The sequence below is a fragment of the Leiobunum rupestre genome, chromosome 9 (genome assembly GCF_980474605.1).
Source record: "Leiobunum rupestre chromosome 9, qqLeiRupe1.1.hap1, whole genome shotgun sequence".
In the NCBI taxonomy this organism is placed as follows: Eukaryota; Metazoa; Arthropoda; class Arachnida; order Opiliones; family Sclerosomatidae; genus Leiobunum; species Leiobunum rupestre.
Window position 1 is genome coordinate 52,012,449 of NC_143392.1, and position 19,146 is coordinate 52,031,594.

Below are 19,146 nucleotides of genomic sequence, written 5' to 3' on the forward strand. Positions count from 1 at the left end.
CTCTGTTGGGTTGTACCCCTATAGGGATATTTTCAAGGGATCTACAGATTAGACACAAGATTGGTGTTTATGTAGTAGGGATGTCAAAATTATAACATTTAAATTACCTACCTTTAGGCTTTAGTGTAGGAAACATCTTAAATATTGTTTTGCTATAAGGGGTTTCAATCATTGATTTGTTTTATTTATGAAGTGTTTTATTTATTTTTTATTAATTCCAACTGATGTAATTTGCTATTGGACCTTCACCATTAGTGCTGCATATTAAATCCCATTAAGATTAACTCTAAAGATACCAGAAGATAAATAAATTTACCTTTTTTACACATAAACCACACCCACACAAATTTTATAACCCACTATTTTTATTTGGGTACTTATAGACCCCTCATAAACTTATTTATTTTTTAATTAATTCTAATTTATTTATGGTAACTTTCTGTAATTATAATCTAATATATAAATCAAAGTAATAAATAAAAGATATATAATAATGGTAGCTCTTAAGTTCCTGCTGGAGATCAATGCTGTAACAAATTCAGATAACCCACATTGTAAATGTATCTCCTATTGTGTGTAATTTGTGTAAAATATGGTGGCTGTAGTGCAATAGTATTGGGTATAAAATTGGTACTTAGCAATTAGTACTATGAAGCAGGATTGACATTGGCTATTCGAAAATCTTGTAGCCTTTGAAATGGAATTGTAAATCAAATGCAGCTGCTTTACGAAAGAACTGTCAGCCCACTTTAGGTTATAGATTAACATCATTGTTATTAATAGAAAGGTTAAACCCACGTACACTAGACAACGCAAAGGGGGAGGGCAAAGTAAACAAAGCTACATCTTTCCTTAATGTTATCTTTATGCATTTTCAAGTGCAAGCTTAACCTGTATAAATATTGATAGCGAAGAGCTACAGTCAAGCGAGTCTAGATATATGACTTTTGGAAATAAGTCCTCTATTGTTTTTACCTAAGACTGACTCATAACCATTTCTAAAATTGATTGAATTTATTTAAATTGGGTTTTGGTTGATTTTAATTTTATTTTTTTATGTTTTGGGCCTCGTTGTCTTGACAAATTGATTTATAATGTGAGTGCAGCGGTTTTGTAAACTACAGTTTAAAGTTAATTTAAATTATATTTCTAATTAAAAACTAAATTTAAGTTAATTTTCGTCTGAATAATTGACATCGTTAGAGAGCGCTTACTAACTTGACTTTGGCTCTTATAAGTTATAACTATAACAGAAAACGATTCTGTATTATATTGATCCTTTAAAGTCCTTATCTAGTATTTGTGCTCTGTTTTGCTTTTAAGGAATATTTAAGAGCTTTTATCATACGGTTTAGTGCAATCTAATCTTATGAATTACCAAAATATGGCTTTTTCGTAGTAAGATTTTCTGAGTTATTAAAAATAAAGATACATAAATTAACTGTCTTAAGTTATTAACTGCAGATAATTAAGGACATTCATTTCTTAGTAACCACTATAATGCTCAAAAATTTCAAAGTGCTTAGACGATGTTGTCAACATTAGCCCTATGTATTCTAAATTTAAATAGAAATTTGTTAAGTAGTTTAGGAAATCCATGTATAGACCAATATCGTGGCTAAAAATTAGTTGAATTTTTATGGGTTTTAATTTATTTTATTGATATCTTAAGGTTTTATGCTGGTTTTAATTTCCTTGACAAATTGATAAATAATTTGACTGCTGAGATAACGCAAACTATAGTTTTAATTAATCTTTATTAAATTGAATTATTAATTAATAATGAAATTTAATTGCTTTTTCTCTGAATGGAAATTTCTAAATTGTAGATCAAATGCAGCTGCTTTACGAAAGAACTGTCAGCCCACTTTAGGTTATAGATTAACATCATTGTTATTAAAATTTTAATAAAGAAAGCAGCTGTTAAGTTTTGGCCAATTGGAAAGTTCGAAATAAATGTCCGGAATTATTAATCTTAATTCGATTTTTTAAAACTTATGAGAGTTGTCGTTTAGTTAATAAAAAATTCTTAACTAGCCGTATTCTAAAATATAGTAATTTATTTAACCAGGAAACTACCGTGCTGCGATTGCTTTTGGTGAAACTTGCTGGGCATTTTCTAGATTGTATGTTCCCCTCTCTTTTTCAAAATCATTGAATTGCTGAAATCGTGAGCACAAATCTAGTTTATAAACCACTCCTGTTTCTATGTCTTCGTTAGACATTCCACGTGCAAGGCTCCCACCAGGTCCCTAAATTACCTAAAAGTCCCAATTTTTTTGTGTATGGTCCATAAAGTACCCTATTCTCAGGAAATCCAGAGGTTTATAATATGTTTATTTATCTGCTCAAGGACTGTTTAAAAATAATCAAAGCCTAGGATTAATTTAAAATAGTTTGAACTTACAAGGAGACGACCCGAGGTGTAACACACCGATTTTGTTCCAACTCGGGGGTTTCATCTTACTTGAAAAACCCTAAAGGGAAATGCCTCCATAGGCAACCGTTTTGCCATGGCAAACAAAAATGTTTTTGACAACACATAATGTAACTTTTCCCACTGAAAATAACATGGGAATCTGACCAATTTTAAGGGTACCCCCCTGTAAAAAATTTAAATTTTTGAAAATGCTAAAAAATAGAAAATATATAAATAAAAAATAATGAAAAACTTGAAATTGAAGAAACTTGATAACATTATTAAATATTAGGACTGAGGTTCCTAGATGTTACAGATTTGGAATTTAGTTCAAATACAGATCTTTTTCTTTTAAATTGATAGCTATTTGGTTCCTATTTTACTGTATTCAACAAATTGGGAATTGGACGTGAAAAAACTGATTTAATTATAGGTTTAATGTTATCATTTGAAATTTGACAAATTTGGTTAGACTGGATGTGTTCAAAGACCCGGATTATAGTGTTCGAAGGCCCTACACACTTTTATCTGAATTGTTTCTTAAAAATATTGTAAATTTTTCTTATTTAACTAGCATCGGCTTTGTTCGCTCTATTAGCTCCTTCATAGCCTAATTTGCCTAATTGTAAATTAGGCATTCAGGCTCTGCTTGGGAATTATTATGACAACATGGTATATAATAATGTCACATGAAATCTACCTTCATACATATATTCACTGTTGTAAGGTTTTTAAGTTAATTCAGTTAAGAAAATAGGTTAAATCTAATATTTTCGTAGTAATCAATATACAAAATAAGCAATGCATTGGCTTGTATTAATATTAGTTGATTTAAAACCGCTCTATGTGAACATTTTAAATAGATTGTTAATGAAAACTAGGCTTTAAAAATCCTTCTCAGATATTATTCTTGTGAAAAAATACTATTAGCTTATTTATAACTATTCGGATGTCTCACCTAGGAATTCTGTTGGGTTATGTTTGTAATAGAAATTGTATTTGGCATAAGGACCTACAACGATAGTCGTTTTATCATAGTTCATCCTTATAATAACCATTTTATGTATCTTATACATAATAATTTGAGCACAGCGGTAAACTAAATTTCATAATAACTGTTAAAATTTCCTCTAAATTTAGTTTGCTCTGAATGGACATGGTATTTTCATTAATACTTTGAAGTATGATTGCTGATTTCAGTCATTAATTTAAAAAACTATTTATTTAAATCATTTAAATTAGACATGATTGACTTATTTTTAATTAAAAAATTGTAAATACATTTATATGTAATAAGTAATTTTGAATAACAGACGTCTAACACTAAAGGGTCCTGCAGCTATGCATTAGTTGAAATGGATACAAGGAGCATATTTTATAGGTGACAATTTGAATTAGTAAGATTAATTTATCATCTAATAATCAGACTCTGTGTTAATATTAGCAAATCGTCTGCTAAGCAGACGAAAATCGTGCAATTTATTAACTTCTTGCAATGGTGGTCACACAGAAATTACCGGTGCAAGTCTCTGATTAAAAATTTAAAATGATTTAAAAAATATTCAACCACTGTCCGATATGTATTCTTATATGATCCTCGAAAGCTAATTATTTACATATAATAATATCAATGTTTAATAATATAATAATGCTTGCTGTTAGTTAAAAAAAACATTATTTGCTAAATTTTACACCGAAACTAGTCTGATTAGTGAACCAGGTTCATTATAATGGCAGTAATTAGTTTGGTTTTTAAAACTCCCACGCATGGACATTCTGAATAAGGCATTTGGCTATGTTGCCTTTCCTCATTGATATTCTGGAGCTAAAAGTTTGAAAGGGTGTTGGGTATTGCCCTAATCTGCCTATACTAAAAATAACTCGCCGATGATGCATGGTATAAGGTTTATCGAGAGTGTGATTAGCCCTTCTACTTAAGTTGAATACAATGTGTTTTAATTGAAATTTAACGTTAACACCAGCCAAAAATATAATTTAATTAACCAGAAAATAAAATAAACTATTTAATTTATTATTATCGACATATTAAGAAACAGAACCCCGTAGAGAATTTATCCGAACAGAATTTAGCAAAATGTACTGCAAAGGCAAGCTGGCAGCGCCGCCACGTGAGTTCGCGAAATGCATCATGGATGTGTGCTTTCTTTACCCAAGACGTCATCAAACTATTTGAAAATAAAATAAAATTTTAGTCTATGCAACTTGTCTATTGTTGGGACAGTAACTTAAGTTACCCATTTCACACTTGGACAAATCCACACTCCAGTTTCCCAAGTTTACGCGTTTAGCGAAACATCTTGTCCGCTGAGTTAGGAGGAATAAATACTTTTCACTCTAAAGTCAATCAACAGCGAACCTAGCGGCAAAAACATGAATTTCGTTGATCCACCATCAAACGTCTTACTTTTTATTCCTTTAAGGCTCCTTGTAAAATTTAAGTGCCCATTCCAAAGGATTTACTTAGTTTTATATAACTGTAATGGGTGTACAGATTTTTCAGAAGTGGTACGCCGCTTGACCTAAGGTTCCCCATGAAATTAACCTCTCAAACACCCTGTACGTATATTACTAAAGGCTGTACATTTTCATATGCCTCTAGTCGGCGTACAAATTTCCAAGTGGTTAACGACTCGACTTACTGCGACCAGTGCTATTTAGGTGATCAACGCCAAAACCTGTATGTTTCAGACTCCAGTAATCGGTGTACAGATTTGTAGAAAGTGGCTAGTCTTTTGACCTATGGCGGCCGATGAAATTTAGGCGCCTAACACCCTGTACGTCGATTACCAAAGACAATACTCGGTGTCATATCTCTGTAATGGGTGTACAGATTTGTAGCAAGTGGTTAGCCCTTCGACCTATGGCGGCCGATGAAATTAAGGCGCCTAACACCCTGTACGTCGATTACCAAAGACAATACTATGTGTCATATCACTGTAATGGGTGTACAGATTTGTAGCAAGTGGCTAGCCCTTCGATCAATGCAGGCCGATTAAATTTAGTCGCCTAACACCCTGTACGTCGATTATGATAGTCACTCGAATTTTATTTCTTTTCGGGCCGGGCCGTCGGGGGCCTGGCGCCCTTTGGCGGACGGGGATATCGACTGCTTTCGGGGGCCGTCGCCAGGATGAATGCGTCGGCCAACTCGGGGGCATCGAGCATCCTGATCCGGCTCCCCTTCCGCTCTCTCACTTTCCTTCTCATCTCTAAGCGTATCCCATCATTCCTCGCTACAAAACGGTCGATATCAAACAGGGTTGCCGGAAAGACCATTTATCGCACATTTCCAGCTCCTTTTTTCGGGATAACGGTGCCAGAATTTTGGATGATTTTCAAAATATCTCAAACCAATATACCAGAAAGATGTAATGAAGGTTTTTTGAGCCGGTAGCATACTGGTGTCGAATCGATATCCTATAACGGTATCTAAGCGGTTTCACATAATCCTAACTAACAGGTATTCATTCAACACTCGTTCTCGGTTTCGCGAACAATTCGGAAACGAAAGTCTTAAGCTTTGCCTCAAATAAATAGCTTATTTACCTCAAACCGGGAAGTAGGTTGAAGAACTAAGGTAAGAAAACGAGTCGTTAATCTTTATCCATTTCTTGGAGCGTTATTTTCCGAGAGTACGCCGCCCATTTTTTTGTCGGCGGCGGTCGCGGCTACACGAAATTTGTACTTTCTTAACAGTCAATCAAAAGTTAGAACTTCGAGATATTTAGGTAGAAAGTTTTCAATATTTTATTAAAAAATTCGTGATTTTTTTCATAGCCATTCGTTTTATTGATACTAATAACAGGGTTCGTACAGAACCTGGATATCCTGGAAAACCTGGATAAGTCGGGGATCTCTAAAATGGAGGTATAATGTCAGGGATAAGTCAGGGATTTAAATAAATTCGTAGAAAGTCAGGGATTTTAGTTAGTCAACCGAACCCAGCATTAACAAAGAAATTTTGACCTAAAATAATAAGAAAATGTCCAAAAATATAACCAATAATTGGTCAGGGATAACCTGGAAAAGTCGGGGATTTTATATCAGAAATTTTCGTACGAACCATGAATAAACTAATAAACATTCAGAGTGCCCAAAAGGGCGAAACCGGTCTACTGTTGGAATCTCTGGCTAAAATTTTGACTTTTGATACTAATAAACTATGCAAAAGATTTAATATCTGAGTATCTGATTGATACCTACCTTAAAACGTATTTCCGTTTAAAACGCTGTAGAAGATAGATATAATATGCCAGTATTTTTAGCAGTGCAGATAACATTCAATGCTTTAAAATGAAAATCGTTCATCTTGTATTAAAACTTAAACAGTGATAACATATTTAGTCAATGAGTACGAAATTAGCAGATTTCAAAAAGTCAGGCCTTTAATTGTTCTGTGCTTAAATCCTACTCCATCTTGGAAAATGGCGGAAACATTTATCCTTACAGTATCCACGGCCAACTTTGATGTCTCGCGCATCTCTCGCGCTACAGCGGCCATCTCATTCGTTGAGGTTTCTGTGTTAACCTATGAGCAAAAGATGTGTATGACGTCAGCGCCCCTAGCGGATTATTATTTTTAGTATAGTTTTTACATTGAAGTCAATATAACAACCGAGCGTGGCGCTGACCTCCTACACATTATAGTATAGTTTATAGGGGAAAATCCTTGCTCGCGGTATCCTACCGGCTAAACAATTGTTTGCTAATCGGAATTTTGAAAGATCAATTCCTGTTCTATGAACAATATTAATATAATAATAGGCACCTCCCTTTACAAGTCAATCAAACCGGCCCATTATCCCATTGGTTCGATAAAAGGTACGTCATCCGACGCCACTCAATCATTCTCTTTCAGTATAAATAAGTGATGCTTGCTCGTGGCATCGAAGGTATACGTCACGTCATTGATCACGACGCAAAATACAACACGATTGGGTGCGTCAAAATTCTAAGAATTATCTCAGTGAATGTGACAATTTTTACGTCTCAGAATTTCGACGATCCTGCTAATGAGTGCTCTTGAGAAGAATCAGAAGTCTCACTTGGTTCGAGAGCTCCCTGTTGTCTGCCATTTTGATAAGAATGAATTATCATTTAACACATTTTAGCGAAATTTCCAATGGGAGCTAAATGTTCACGAAGAACTATTTTTAAGAGACTTTGACACATCCACGCGCGTTTTAATATCATGATCATAGGTATAAGAAATGTATATAAAGGTCTAGATAAATTACGGGGCGTCTAAGCCTAACATAAAATACGGAATTGACACTTAGCAGACACCGAGGAAGGCACGTGACCAAGAGCGCGAAGTCTCTTAGCATTTTAGTACTAAGTGCTTGACCTTTCCGCAGGCCGTAGTCTTTAGGCACCATCTGTTGGTGACTTTTAGTATAATTTCTAAGCAGGAGACAATGGCTCTCGCGACGATAGCACAAGCTTTCTTACCGATAGATAGCGCCTTATAAGGATAGCCTGCAGAAATTACGCGTTTCTGCTAGCTGTCACCTTCGTATTCACTCCCTTTGAAATATTTTATCTCGACCTTTATATACGTTTCCTATATCTATGATCATGATCGACTTAAACTTGTTACCACGAGCATCCTACTAAAAAAACTGCTTTTTTTCTGGGTGAGCAAAATATCCTCACATTTTTTTGCGTCGAGTAATCGTAACGGTGTTTTTTCCTTGTTAGGCCTAACACCACTTTTTTAAGTTTATTAATCGTAATGGTGTTTTCCTCGTTAGCTCTAACACCACGTTTTTGCGTTTAGTAATCGTAATGGTGTTCTTTCCTCATTAGGCCTAACACCACGTTTTTGCGTCTAGTAATCGTAATGGTGTTTTTTCCTTGTTAGCTCTAACACCACTTTTTTGCGTTTAGTTATCGTAATGGTGTTTTTTCCTCGTTAGGTCGGTCTAACACCACTTTTGTTTGCGTCGAGTAATTGTAATGTTGTTTTTTCCTCGCTAAGCCTAACACAATTTTTTGTGTCGAGTCATCGTTATTGGGATTTTGCCCTAGTGAAAACCAAACTTAAAAGATAGTGTTTGGCGGGAATTCGTGTCTGTTTTAGGAGGACGTCCGGCGATATTTCCAAATTCGACCCGGCAGCCCTGTCTCGCCGAGAGAGGAGAGAGAGAGCGAGCGAGCGAGGGCGAGGCTTAGAGGCGAGCACTTTCGTCGGCCACTACATGATCAACATCCTTTCCTCTATCACGATTTTCCACTGCGTTTTCCTCTCACTCCTTCCTTTTCTCGATTTCAATTACGTGTAATTTTTACAAGGAAGACAAAAGTGTTAAATCTGTCCGTAAAGCGCGTAGGATAAAGGTAGCTCGACAGAACGCGTTTTCATCTTTCCCAAAAACGGAGTTCCTTTCTATTGATATACGCATTAACGGTTTAGACCTTTCAGCACTTAGAGCTACACACCAGCGCCATTTACAGTTGAAAAATCTTCACTTATCGGGAAATTTCGGTGTCGATGAACGTACTGAAAGTCGTCTTTGAAATGATATCTCACTGTATTTAACGTGCTATTGTGACGGTTAGAGAAGATGGTGACTGTTTAGAAATTATTTGGAATTGTACGGCATACGATGTCCTAACTCCTTATAGGTAAGCTCTTGTGTATTTCTGGTCATGTTCTTTTACTGATCTTTGGGAGTTTAAAAAATTATAATTCAACACTTCCCGAGTGGAACAGCGAAGATAATGTGTACGGATGTAGGGAGATCGCGAAACGGTGTACATTGTACACTCGTTCGTGTTCTTCCGACTCGTTTTCTGGTTTGAACTGAATCTCTATTTTAACTCGATACATAAAAACTTGTAGGGATAATGTGTAAGAGTGTATTGTCTACAGTTTTACAATTCTTCATGTCCACGTAGGGAGAATCTTAAGAAGTAGAGACCTGTAGACGTTTTTCGGACCGGAATCTCTATTAAGTCGGTATATACTAATTTATTTTCACGTGGAAGTTATTTGAATGCCTATAATGTGGATATAACAAAATACTGAATACTCTAATTAACCACTTCATATATTTACATACACCGAGTGCGTAATCGGTGAGCGACTACAGATATTAGTGATCGATTACTGATCGATTACAGCGATAGAAAAGGAAAACGTCGAACAGTGATTAAAATATGATTACGGATACAACGATTAGAAAAATTATCACATATCGAGTACATCGATTAAGAAATGGTTACTGATCAATTACAGCGATTAAAAATGATTGCTGATAAATTACAGCGATTAAAAATGATTACTGATAAATTACAGCGATTAAAAATGGTTACTGATCAATAGCAGCGATTAGAAATGGTTACTGATCAATAGCAGCGATTAGAAATGGTTACTGATCAATAGCAGCGATTAGAAATGGTTACTGATCAATAGCAGCGATTAGAAATGGTTACTGATCAATAGCAGCGATTAGAAATGGTTACTGATCAATAGCAGCGATTAGAAATGGTTACTGATCAATAGCAGCGATTAGAAATGGTTACTGATCAATAGCAGCGATTAGAAATGGTTACTGATCAATAGCAGCGATTATAAATGGTTACTGATCAATAGCAGCGATTAGAAATGGTTACTGATCAATAGCAGCGATTAGAAATGGTTACTGATCAATAGCAGCGATTAGAAATGGTTACTGATCAATAGCAGCGATTAGAAATGGTTACTGATCAATAGCAGCGATTAGAAATGGTTACTGATCAATAGCAGCGATTAGAAATGGTTACTGATCAATAGCAGCGATTAGAAATGGTTACTGATCAATAGCAGCGATTAGAAATGGTTACTGATCAATAGCAGCGATTAGAAATGGTTACTGATCAATAGCAGCGATTAGAAATGGTTACTGATCAATAGCAGCGATTAGAAATGGTTACTGATTAATAGCAGCGATTAGAAATGGTTACTGATCAATAGCAGCGATTAGAAATGGTTACTGATCTATAGCAGCGATTAGAAATGGTTAATGATCAATAGCAGCGATTAGAAATGGTTACTGATCAATAGCAGCGATTAGAAATGATTACTGATCAACTACAGCGTATTAAAGAATGATTACTTAACGACTACAACGACTAAAAATGATTACTGATCAATCGTAGCCATTAAAACAATTATTACTGATGGATTACAACGATTATCAATTGGTTACTGATCGATTAAAAATTGATTACTGATCGATTACAACGATTAACAAATGATTACTGATGGATTACAACGATTAACAAATGATTACTGATCGATTACAACGATTAAAAAATGATTACGGAGCTATTTCAGACATTAAAAATTGATACTGATCGACTATAGCGATCAAAAAATTTATACAAATCGACAACAGGGTTTAGATAATGACCACAGATCGATTAAAGCGATTAAATATGATTAGATATCGTTTAGACCGATTGAAAAATGATTTCGAAGTGGAAAGCTAGTTCTCATCCTTATTTACCCTATCACGAGCTGCCTAGAGCAATAACCGCCATCTTATCGTAATTTCTCGTGAATTCCACCTGTAGGGGTACAGTGTCAGCCAGTGTAACCTTTTGGTTTTAAAAACGACTCCATCTTGAAATATGGAGGATACATTTATTCTTATAGTTTCTTCTCCTACAAGGTGCTAGTAATTTTTTTTCCATATCGTCGAAAATTCTTAAAATATAAATAACTTTCCCCAATTTAGTTGCATGTACTGAAAATGCCGTATTTTATGACGCCATTTAGAAAGTGAGTGGACAGTGGTTAGCTCTTTCGCCTCGCAGCTAGAGGAGCCGGGTTCGATCCGAGCTTGTGGCCCTCGGAGCTACTTCTCCCGCGTAGAGTTTGCAAGTTCTGTCAAGTCAAAGATTTGGCCAAACTTCATTCATTTAGTTAAAATGCTAAAAGCAGTGTTCTGAGGTGGGCAATAGTGGAAAATTCCGGCCGGGACCAAATTAATCCTTATAGCACTTTAGGGATCCTAATTGAAGTTGCATTGCTCATTAATTACAAGGTTCGTACACAACCTGGAAAACCTGGAAAAGTCAGGGAATCTGAAAATTATTCCAAAAGGTCAGGGAAAAGTCAGGAAATTTGACAATGGGGTCCTAAAAGTAAAGGAAATTTAAAATGACCCCAAAAGGTCAGGGGAAAGTCAAGGAATTTTAAAATGGTCCAGCAGTATAAGGGAAATTTAAAATTACCCCAAAAGGTTCGGGAAAAGTCAAGGTATTTGAAAATGGTCCAAATAGGTAAGGGATTTTTAAAATGACCCAAAAAATTCAGTGAAATAAATTTTTGAAAGATGTATTAAAAATACATAATAAATATTTGTCGAGATTTTACCTCCAATCATTCATTTACTCTGCAAAAATTGTCAGGGAAAATTTGGAAATTTGGTCAGGGAAAGCCTGGAAATGTCAGGGAATTTAATTCGGAAATTTTGTACGAACCCTGTTATATCCGTAAACCCTATAGAAAAAACTGTTTATCGCTATAAAAATGGTGTTAATATCCAAATAATTTGAACATTTTATATATTATGACTAAATGAAGGTGCTTGTAAAAATTCAGTCCGATCTGAAACTCTAAAGTTACTGGATTATTAAGTTCAAATCAGTTCTTCATTTCAATAATAATTAATTATTGTAAATAATTAAATGATAATTTTCAAGAGTTATTTAATTAAATCATCTGATAACACCCCTAGCTCCACCCTAAAGATGGTAAGCTATACTCTATTTAAGGTTAAAATATGACAAAGCCGAAGTATATAGTACTATCATAAGTGACTGGCAACCAAACTCGGGCTTAATAATTGTTAGTCACTAGGGGGCCCTGTGCTGAAAACTAAACCTTTATTGCACAATAACTCTGAAAATCAGCTCGGTTATAGTGTTTGCGAATTCTCTTCTTATGTTACTTATGCTAATATTAAGGACTTAAAATAATAACGATTTCGTTTGCAAGTCCAAGTATCAGTTTAAAAAAATGGCATTGCAATTATAGGAAATGTCATACTTACAGGTATTATATCCCTTTTGAAAGTAGAATGCATTTGATACGGCTGTTTTGTAATACCAAATTCCGTTTCCGATTTAAGTCCGTTACCATGGAGACCGGGTCCTGCGCCCCGAAATTTCTCTCCGTCTGATGGACAATGATAAAAGAAAATCAAAGTGATTTCTTCTGGAATCGGTCGATTTTAAAATTCATTTTGTCCACGGAACATTCGTCGCCATGTTAGCGAATAGAAGCTAGTAATGTAGAGGTAGTATCGCGCGCGAAAATGTAATTTGGGAAATCGGTCGATCAATTATCCAAATAACTATTTTGAACGATTGAATCGTATTTTTCGTTACCTAGGAGCCAGTCATAATCATGGTTATTAGGACACATCGAAAGATAAAATCAGATTAAACGGATTGAAACATAATTAAATAACAATTAAAAGACGGAATCGATAACGAAACGACGGAATCGATAACGAAACGACGGAATCGATAACGAAACGACGGAATCGATAACGAAACGACGGAATCGATAACGAAACGACGGAATCGATAACGAAACGACGGAATCGATAACGAAACGACGGAATCGATAACGAAACGACGGAATCGATAACGAAACGACGGAATCGATAACGAAACGACGGAATCGATAACGAAACGACGGAATCGATAACGAAACGACGGAACCGATAACGAAACGACGGAATCGATAACGAAACGACGGAATCGACAACGAAACGACGGAATCGACAACGAAACGACGGAATCGACAACGAAACGACGGAATCGACAACGAAACGACGGAATCGACAACGAAACGACGGAATCGATAACGAAACGACTGAATCGATAACGAAACGATTTAGTGATTTAACCATGATTATTAGATTACTAAAAAGTCACGAATTTTATATAGGTAATTTTAAAGCTAAAATTTTCATACGCAATAAAACTATTTTAGTTGAAACGTGTAAAGAATAACCGTTGTACTATTATATAAGCTTAAATAAATTCTGAATAAAACTAAAATATATAACACCAAATTTGACGTCAATAAATGTATCAAGAAAAATGTCTGAAAATGGACACGCGAAGGTAATGTTATATAGATTGAGTTAGGGTTTGTAATCTGGAATTCCTGGAAAAGTCAGGGAATTTGAATATGGGTATAAAAATTGGGGAAAAGTCAGGGAATTAAAAAATTTGTCCAAAAATCAGGGAAATGTATGGAATATAATTTCGGTTGCAAATAGGAAACTTTTTCTAAAATATAAGTTAAAAAATACAATCTTGGCACAAAATAAGTCAGGAAAAATCTCTTGATGGTCAGGGAAAATCTCTTGATGGTCAGGGAAAATCTCTTGATGGTCAGGGAAATTCTCTTGATGGTCAGGGAAAATCTCTTGATGGTCAGGGAAATTCTCTTGATGGTCAGGGAAATTCTCTTGATGGTCAGGGAAATTCTCTTGATGGTCAGGGAAATTCTCTTGATGGTCAGGGAAAATCTCTTGATGGTCAGGGAAAATCTCTTGATGGTCAGGGAAAATCTCTTGATGGTCAGGGAAATTCTCTTGATGGTCAGGGAAAATCTCTTGATGGTCAGGGAAATTCTCTTGATGGTCAGGGAAATTATCTTGATGGTCAGGGAAATTATCTTGATGGTCAGGGAAATTATCTTGATGGTCAGGGAAATTCTCTTGATGGTCAGGGAAAATCTCTTGATGGTCAGGGAAAATCTCTTGATGGTCAGGGAAAATCTCTTGATGGTCAGGGAAAATCTCTTGATGGTCAGGGAAAATCTCTTGATGGTCAGGGAAAATCTCTTGATGGTCAGGGAAAATCTCTTGATGGTCAGGGAAAATCTCTTGATGGTCAGGGAAAATCTCTTGATGGTCAGGGAAAATCTCTTGATGGTCAGGGAAAATCTCTTGATGGTCAGGGAAAATCTCTTGATGGTCAGGGAAAATCTCTTGATGGTTAGGGAAAACCTCTTGATGGTCAGGGAAAATCTCTTGATGGTCAGGGAAAATCTCTTGATGGTCAGGGAAAATCTCTTGATGGTCAGGGAAAATATCTTGATGGTCAGGGAAAATATCTTGATGGTCAGGGAAAATATCTTGATGGTCAGGGAAAATATCTTGATGGTCAGGGAAAATATCTTGATGGTCAGGGAAAATATCTTGATGGTCAGGGAAAATATCTTGATGGTCAGGGAAAATATCTTGATGGTCAGGGAAAATATCTTGATGGTCAGGGAAAATATCTTGATGGTCAGGGAAAATATCTTGATGGTCAGGGAAAATATCTTGATGGTCAGGGAAAATATCTTGATGGTCAGGGAAAATATCTTGATGGTCAGGGAAAATATCTTGATGGTCAGGGAAAATATCTTGATGGTCAGGGAAAATATCTTGATGGTCAGGGAAATTATCTTGATGGTCAGGGAAATTATCTTGATGGTCAGGGAAATTATCTTGATGGTCAGGGAAATTATCTTGATGGTCAGGGAAATTATCTTGATGGTCAGGGAAATTCTCTTGATGGTCAGGGAAATTCTCTTGATGGTCAGGGAAATTCTCTTGATGGTCAGGGAAATTCTCTTGATGGTCAGGGAAATTCTCTTGATGGTCAGGGAAAATCTCTTGATGGTCAGGGAAAATCTCTTGATGGTCAGGGAAAATCTCTTGATGGTCAGGGAAAATCTCTTGATGGTCAGGGAAAATCTCTTGATGGTCAGGGAAAATCTCTTGATGGTCAGGGAAAATCTCTTGATGGTCAGGGAAAATCTCTTGATGGTCAGGGAAAATCTCTTGATGGTCAGGGAAAATCTCTTGATGGTCAGGGAAAATCTCTTGATGGTCAGGGAAAATCTCTTGATGGTCATGGGGAAAATCTGTAAAAGACGGGGAATTTGATTGTTGCAACGCTGTTGGCATTACACGATTTTATTTAAAACTACCCTGGATAATAACCTGAATACTAAAAAAATAAGCGAGAGGAAAGTTTATTAACTTCTGATAAAAGTAAAATGTTAAATATTGTCTAATTTAGAGTTAAAAATGTCAAAGAAAAATCAGTAATTTTCTGTGATAAAATATTGGGGTGACCCTGTTTCTAGTTTTAATTTATTTCTCTAAAAACATCCATTATTTTTAAAAGTATCTTTTATCATCTTTCGCTTAGGAAAGTAATATTTTGGCTAAACCTGTAAAAAAAAGAAAAACTAGATTCGCGATTTATTTTAATTTGAAATGACATTTTGATCCCATTACCGGGGTACCCCTGAGGAATGCCCTCTTTTTTGCCATTCTGACGCGATCGAATGGCCCGGCCAATTCTCAGGGTGAACGCTAATGTTGTTTTCGAAAACCTTCTTGAACTCTGATGGCGTTTTAAAGACTTTCCACACACGATCCCTGAAGTGTAATTCGAACTACACTTTTAACCCCTTCTGTTTTGATAACCACCGTTTTGGCAAATATTTTGTTCGTTACACCATAAGTAACATAATATCAATAAGGGTCACACTCCGAATTGTACTTACAACCGTATCGTCCTTGGGTATAGATAATATTTGCTTAATTCTGATTATACTGATCTACGAATCGATGAAACAATTACCTTCAAACCATTCTTAAAAGCGCTGAAGCGGGTTAGAAAAAAGCCGGCTTTTTTTGAAAAAATCCAGACCAGTGGTTTTAATTGGTTATAACCGGCTAAAATATAAACAGTACTTTTTACTTATGTAAGTAGAAATTGTCTGCAGTTATTGTCGTAAATAAGAAACTAAACAAATAAAGCGAAATAACTATATAAAATAACTGAACTCTTTTGATTTCCTCGGGAAATCCCCCCCTAGTTTTTGTGTATGACAGAAGCGAGGCAGTGAACTTTGGAACTTTAAACCTACCGAAAAACTGGTAAAAGTAAACCGGTTTCTAAATATGAAACAAAAAATAAACTAAATTTCTAAATAAAAACTATTAATTTACTAAAATATTCATATTACTAAATTTTGCTTTTATATACAAGGTGTTAACTAAAAAATGGACCAGGGCGAATATCTCAATTTGTTTTAGCTACGATTTTGAAATTTTAGGTTGTTATAGAGCGCTCAGGGGGTCACCCAACTATGAAAATTTCAATGACTTTGAACCATGTCTTCAAGGTCGTTCGAAAATTAACTTGAGAACCGTAAGAGTTACGAAGTTGGTTCCAATTATAAACGTGTTCCCCGTCACATTTTATGGTTAACTAGCTTTGAATCGATCTGATTTGCGAAATAGGAAGTCGAGAAATGTTAGGCCAAAAACAAGACGGTCGTTAAGTTGATAACGTGTAGAAGACGAGTTTTAGGAGCTGCAATTTTCAAACTAAAGACCCTCAACCACGATGAGGTTGTCTAACAAATTTCAGTACTCTTTTTAGAGTACTTTTAAAGTTATCAGTTGAACATCGTCTTTAACACGTTATCAAATTAACGGCCTTCTTGTTTTTTACCCAACAATGCTCAACTTCCTATTTCGCAAATCAGATCGAGTCAAAGATACATGTAGTTAACCATAAAATGTGACGGGGAACAACTTTCTAATTGGAACCAACTTCGTAGCTCTTACGGTTCTCAAGTTAATTTTCGAATGACCTTGAAGACATGGTTCAAGGTCATTGACATTTTCATAGTTGGTTGACCCCCTGAGCACTCTATAACAACCTAAAATTTCAAAATCGTAGCTAAAACACATTTTGAGATATTCGCCCTTGTCAATTTTTTAGTTAACACCCTGTATAATATATATTAAACTTATTATTTACCATGGTGAATATTAGTAGAAATTATGTTTAATTCAGAGAAAACGGCATGGTATTAGAAGATAAAACATATTTTATACAAGACGTTTCGAGCCGAGGCTCTTCTTCAGTCGTTCGTTAGTTTTAATTTGATTTAAAATTTTACCACGCGCCATATTCAAGTTCTAATATCACGCGAGCAGAAGGTCAGCGTGTTAAAAAATAAACAAAAGTTTTACTGATTTTAACAATTTACGTGTGTAATAGAATCAATGTAACCGATAAATCCAAAGTATATGTAAGTCAGTGTGAATTATTAAAATATAAATATAAAATAAAATAAAATTTTAAATCACAATATTACCCCAATTAGTTACTTCTTGACATCCTTTATCTAAATTTAAATTACCTAGTTTACGAATATACAATCCTTCATAGAATTTTCTTTTGTACCAATTGGTTTCCCGTTTTAAAATTTTGTAATCATCCCATTTAATAGAGTGGTTTAACGTAGACCAAATATGTTTTGAAATTCCGTTATTCATATCGCCCTTAGCCACGCAGGATTTATGTTCACGTATCCTGTCTAAAATGGAACGTTTTGTTTCACCAATATACGTTTTTCCACATGAGCAAGGGATTTCATAAATAACGCCTCGAATGGCGGAATCTTCTATTTTAGGTTTTAAATGAGAAATTTGATTTTTTAGTATATTAGTGGTTTTTGATACTAAGTTTATTTTATAATTTTTCAAAATACGTTTAAGTTTCTCTGTGGTTTTAGGTATATAGGGTAAAACTAAAACCTCCTCTTTAGGTTTACTTTTCATATCAGAAGGCATGCTGATTAAGTTTCTGTCAAATATGGTTTCTATAAGTGTTTTTGGATAATCTGATTCAATTAACTGATTTTTAATTTTTAATTTATCCGCAATTGGGTTATCAGATATGGATTCAATATGGTGTTTTAAACCTTTTACGACTGATGTTTTTACATGGTTGGGGTGGTTTGAATTAAAGTTTAAAAAGGTTTTTGAATGAGTAGGCTTTTGGAATAATGAAAAGGTTAGTTTACCATTAACATTTTTAATAAATAGGTCTAAAAAAGGAATTTCGTGGTTAACTTCTAGTTCAAGAGTGAAGTGAATAGAGTTATGTAAATTATTTAAATCATTGTGAAAAGTCGTTAATGAATCCAAGTCTCCCTTCCATACAAAAAATATATCATCCATAAAACGAAGCCAGCAAGCCAAATGATTTTTGTCCATGTCCGACCCAAAAATGGTATCCTCTAGATTTTCCACGAAGAGATTTGCTATAACCGGTGATAATGGATTCCCCATTGCTAGGCCGTCTTTTTGTTTATAAATTTGGGAATTAAAGTCAAAATAAGTACTATTTAAACATAATTCCGAAAGCTTAAGAATTGTATTGATTTTAAGAGGAGATCTTTGTAATAAATTAGGGTCATTTCTCAATTTAGATTCCAATAATTTAAGGGCTTCATTTATAGGGATACTACCATACATATCGGTTATATCAAAACTCCCTAAGACGTCATTCACGGATAAGACAGGGCAATGGGATTTTAGTTTTTTAATACAATCTTCAGAGTTTTTTAAACAAGAAATATTGTTTCCAATTAAAGGGGAAATTATATTACATAAAATTTTTCCCGTGTTGTACGTTGGGTTTCCATATGAAGCTACTATAGTTCGTAGTGGGTTATTCGGTTAAAAATTATAAAATAAACTTAGTATCAAAAACCACTAATATACTAAAAAATCAAATTTCTCATTTAAAACCTAAAATAGAAGATTCCGCCATTCGAGGCGTTATTTATGAAATCCCTTGCTCATGTGGAAAAACGTATATTGGTGAAACAA

The 19,146-nt window shown here is 34.8% G+C and overlaps 1 protein-coding gene across 3 annotated transcripts in view; it reads left to right on the forward strand.

Moving 5' to 3' along the window:
- Positions 1 to 19,146, forward strand: part of Efa6 (Exchange factor for Arf 6) — a 121,265-nt gene that overhangs the window by 661 nt on the left and 101,458 nt on the right. Inside the window, exon 1 of one of the 3 annotated variants that reach the window (XM_090159545.1) lies at positions 8,634 to 9,067. The exons of the other annotated variants lie outside the window; for them this stretch is intronic. The gene's annotated coding sequence lies outside the window, so the exon portion shown is untranslated. Of the gene's footprint in view, positions 1 to 8,633; positions 9,068 to 19,146 lie in introns of those variants that run through there. 3 annotated transcript variants of the gene reach the window in all.